At 41.8% G+C, this 4,727-nt stretch overlaps 1 pseudogene; it reads left to right on the plus strand.

The window, feature by feature from the left end:
- Positions 1-1,822: 1,822 nt before the first annotated feature.
- LOC102488117 (centromere protein H pseudogene) lies at positions 1,823-3,668 on the plus strand (annotated as a pseudogene).
- The last annotated feature ends 1,059 nt before the right edge of the window (positions 3,669-4,727 follow it).

Here is a 4,727-nt window from a genome sequence, read left to right on the forward strand (position 1 = left end):
TCTTCCCAATAAGCATGCCTTGCCTAGCACCTGCCAATCATTAGGGGTGAAAGCAGATCGTGTAGCTGACTCTTAACACCACAATTGTATAAGGTGCCATGGGACCATATTGTGTACAAGCTGTTTTCAATTCTTTTATTAGAGTTTTAAAGGCTATCAGCTCATGCTGATGTTGATTTTGTTCTGGACTGTCAGGATCAGGAGCCTCTATAACAGGGCACAATTTAAATCCCAATGTATCCTCTCCTTTGTCTGCTGAGCAATGCAATGCTCTCTGGAGGGTAGTTAAAGTGGGAGTTAGTTTTTCTGTCCTAGTGCCATTTTGATATGCAACTAGGTTTTGACTGGGAAGCAGTGGGCCACACCTGGGAAGCACTAGGCCTAAGGGCAGCAGCTCCATTTTGTTCTCCTCTCCTCCTGCCCTACAACTGCTTCAGAATCTGCAATCTTAAATCTGTCTAACTTTATAAGACTGTCATTTTTTTTAACCAGGTATTACCTCTGTATCCTTGTCTTTAGTAACAGACTCTGATTTCTTTTTCTGGAGAGGTTTTTGCTATCAGGCACATGCACTCGTCAGAAAGACAGAGAGATAGAAAGCAAGAAATCATCCCCCAGGGGGGATGACCATGCGGCAATCCCTTCTCCTCCACTCTCCTCTCTGGATCTTGGGCATGCACACACACGCGCCCGGCATGAGTATAAGCCACCAGGTCCGGGACTTGAACTGTGGTCAACTACATGGGAGTCCAGCCACATAACCATTACGCTAACTGCTGTTCCCCAGACTCTGATTTCTTAGATAAGAGGGAGGCACAGCCCTCCAAAGTATTATTTAGTAAAGTTACTAAACTAACTCCAGTTTTTTCTGGAGGGTTTTGTTTCAAGCACTCCTTAATTAAATTCCACAGGGAGAAAGCAAGATGGGAATCTATCGTTTCCTGCTCTGTTCTCCGACCCTGTCCCAAATCTCTTCATAAACTGTTCCTTGTTCTGGAAAACAAGGGCATGTTTCCTGCACAAAAATCAGAATCTGATGTAACTGCTTGATACTAACTTTATCGCCCCTAGCTTTTAACATTTCTTTCTTCCTTTTTTTTTTTTTTTTTTTTGGAAAAGTTTTTGCCATAGGGGGCGGGCGCTTGCCCACAAGAGACAAGCGCTTGCCAGAAAGACAGATGCAGAAAGTGAGAAATTACCCCCCAGGGAGGATGGCCATACCACAATCCCTTCTTCCTCCATTCTCCTCTAGAGATCTTGGGCAGGCACACGCGCCCAGCATGAGTTTAAGTCACTGGGTCCAGGACTCAAACCACGGTTGACTACAAGGGAGTCCAGCAACATAGCCATTATGCTAACTGCTAGTCCCACATTTCTTTCTTTAGACAACTGTGTCCCCATGTTTTACACCCGACAATAATAGAATCTACTCCTTCTCTTGCTCTATTATCTTATTTTACTATGATATCTCCTTACTCTGGTATCTCTTTTACTCTTATTTTATTCTACAGGATCCTTACCTTAATATATCAGGCTGGCTGCAAGGAGTGTCCACTATCCTGACTCTTTCTCCATACTCAAGTCACATGTTCGGGTGCCACTTTGCCGGGACCAGCTTGGCATGAACACGCTTTTCGGAGTGGAGAAGGCTGTGGATTAGAAATAGACGCAATAACAGACACACAAAGACACACAAGTATAGAAAAGCAAGGATCGGGTGGGCACAACTTCTCTGATAGAGAAGATGTGAGCAGAACCAGCTTCAGGTTTATATTTTTAAAGGGCAGAAAATGGGGGAAAGGGAAAATTGGGTGCAAAGGGAATGGGGAATAAGGAAGTGGAATGCAAAGGGAATAGGGAGGAGGAATTGGAATCTAAAGCCAGTTGTTTGGGGATGTAACTCAACTGAAATTTTCTCCAATCCTTTTTTGGGAGACAATCTGATTCCTTTTTTGGGAGACAATCTGATAAACATGTGACTTCCTTCAGGTCAATGGGGAATTGGGTAACATCACCAGAAAGATAACCATTGACAACAGGTAGATATCTGCTTTCATCTGTAGATACTTCTCAATAGCCCTGCTAGAGTAGCTTATGGAGGTGTGGTTCTGCATGTGTCTACAGGCCACATGTTTTAATCACATGTTTTCCGATTGGCTGCTCTCCACAATTAATAATACATATTTTCCAAATTGGAAAACAAATAAACTTTAAAGGTATGATTCACCAGACTAAAGTTTCCAAAATATGGTCAATAGCCACATAAAAGTTAATATTACCATCATGCTAATTTCACCAATGAATGGAGACCACATGTGTCTTCAAATTTCTTCTTTCATGAGAGAAAATGTCTTGGTATGTGTATCTGATGTACAAAAAACAGACCTTGACTTTGCTCTTAAATATTCTGATTTGTGTCCTGTAGAAATTTCATTTTAAATGGCTATAGACATCATGCAATGAAGATTGTTCACATTTAAAAAATATTACAATTCTATTTCTATCTACTGGTTCTTGAATTTTGCTTTTAACACTCTTATCAAAATTTTAAAAGGTCTTCAACTTTGTGTGTGTGTGTGTGTGTGTGTGTGTGAATATTAACTTTTAAAAATAATACCAGTGATAGGTGGGAAAAGCAACTGGTCTAAGACTCTGAGTGGAGGGTTTTCAGGTGCCCACGGATAGAGAAGCAGTCACAAAGCCCAGACTTGCAGGAACTAGATGATGTGCAAGCAGCAGGCAGCGAGGACTGCATGACCCTGCTGCTCAACTAAAAGCAAAGACAAAACAAGAACTCTAAGAGTATAAATTGATGATTGATGCACATGAAGAAAAAACTCCAGAACAAATCATGCAAGAAAACCAAATTGAAGCTAAAATTAAAGACCTGGACAATGAAATCGAAAAGGCAAAAATCACTCTTGAAATAAAAAATCTTGCATTAGACAGGATACAACTTTCAAGCGCACTTAAAAACAAAGCCTGGAGACAATTGACATCAAAAATAGTATGGTCATGGATAACATGGAACAAGTGATAAAACTAAATAAAATAAAATGAAATAACAGCAGAAATCTTGGAATTTAGAGGAAAAACTGTGTGCTACTAGAAAGAAGTGAGTGCAGGACCAGCAGTTGGCATAATGGCTATGTCGCTGGACTCCCACGTAGTCGACCGTGGTTCAAGTCCCGGACCCAGTGGCTTAAACTCACACTGGGCGCAAGTGCGTGCATGCCCAAGATCCCAGGAGCGGAATGGAGAAGGGATTGCAGCGTGGCCATCCCCCTGGGGAGTGATTTCTCGCTTTCTATCTCTCTGTCTCTGTCTGTCTGGTGAGTGCACGCACACTATAGCAAATCTCCAAAAAAAAAAAAAAAGAAAGAAGTGACTGCAAAAAGAACAAACATCAAGATGATTTAGACTGTATGGAAAAATCAGACAAGATAAAGACCATACATTGAAACGTACAGATGGATACAAATTATTACAGTTATTAAACATGTGTTCCAGAACTTCATTTTAGGGAGTAAAGCCAACTGGGCAGGGGATTCAAAGGAAACTGTTCTATAGCTTATTGCATCATGGTGTAATAAGAATTCTATTTTGGCATTTTTCTGTTTTTCTCCTTGATACATCATTTAGCAAATTGCAAGTGAAGTATATGTTAAATATTTTGGAAGTATTCTTTTTTTAAAATTATTTAGCTTTATTTATTTGCTTATTTATTTTAATTTGGCGAGAGAGAGCACGCAAGCCACCAGGTCTGGGACTCGAACTGTGGTCGCCCATGTGGGAGTCCAGCGCCCCCAACCACCATACCACCTGCCAGCCCCAGGAACTATTCTAATACTCCATGTTTTTGAGTTTTACTTAGCACTCTAACATGGAATCTATTGTTTTAAATATGAGAATCAAAGTAACTGACATACAAAAAAATAAAATATCACTGACAGAGTGCTCCTAAAGAAATCTTATTAAGCAGAAATTAATTTTAAAACATTTAAGATTGTTACTGAATCAGGGGAATGATCAAATGTGACAATATATCATTTGTAAAAATGTAAAAATATATCATTAAAATATTGATTAAAAATCGAAGTACACAGAATTAAAAATTCTGTGGAAAACTTGACAGGAAAAATTAAATTAAATAAAGCTATGGCATCCCAACTAGAAACGTTGAGAAAAGGGGTGCTTTTCTGGAAAAATACATATTTTAAAATGGACTGTTAAGTAAACCCTAAGTAGAGCAATCAGCAAACAATAGAAACCCGAGAAAGACCCCAGGCCTCACAGGTTCCTGCCTGCTAAGTGACCTTTAACAAATTCCATTTTATTTAAAATGGTCAGGGTCTAGAAAAAGCGCTGAGAGGGCCTCAGTTCTGCTGTGGAGTCTCGCCACTGTCGGAGTCGCCCTTCAGTTCTGCTGTGGAGTCTCACCACTGTCGGAGTCGCAGAGACGCCGCCCGCTCCACTCCCAGGGAAAAGCCACGGGAACTGCACCTCGGGTCACAGCACACCTTTCATAGCTGCTTTGGTCACAAAGAGCACACTGAAGCGTGACGCACGCTGCGGCGGGGACCCACCTAGTCCTCGGAAAGGTGTCCACCGCTTTCACCCCGAGGAAACGGGGAGAAACGCCACCAGCGCGCCTCCTCGGCCGCGCGGTCCGGAGCCGCCCCGGTTCTCCCGCTGGGAACAAGCCTGCCCGGGGCGCCACGGTCGGA

Source organism: Tupaia chinensis, unplaced genomic scaffold (assembly GCF_000334495.1).
Source record: "Tupaia chinensis unplaced genomic scaffold, TupChi_1.0 Scaffold145280_1, whole genome shotgun sequence".
In the NCBI taxonomy this organism is placed as follows: domain Eukaryota; kingdom Metazoa; phylum Chordata; class Mammalia; order Scandentia; family Tupaiidae; genus Tupaia; species Tupaia belangeri.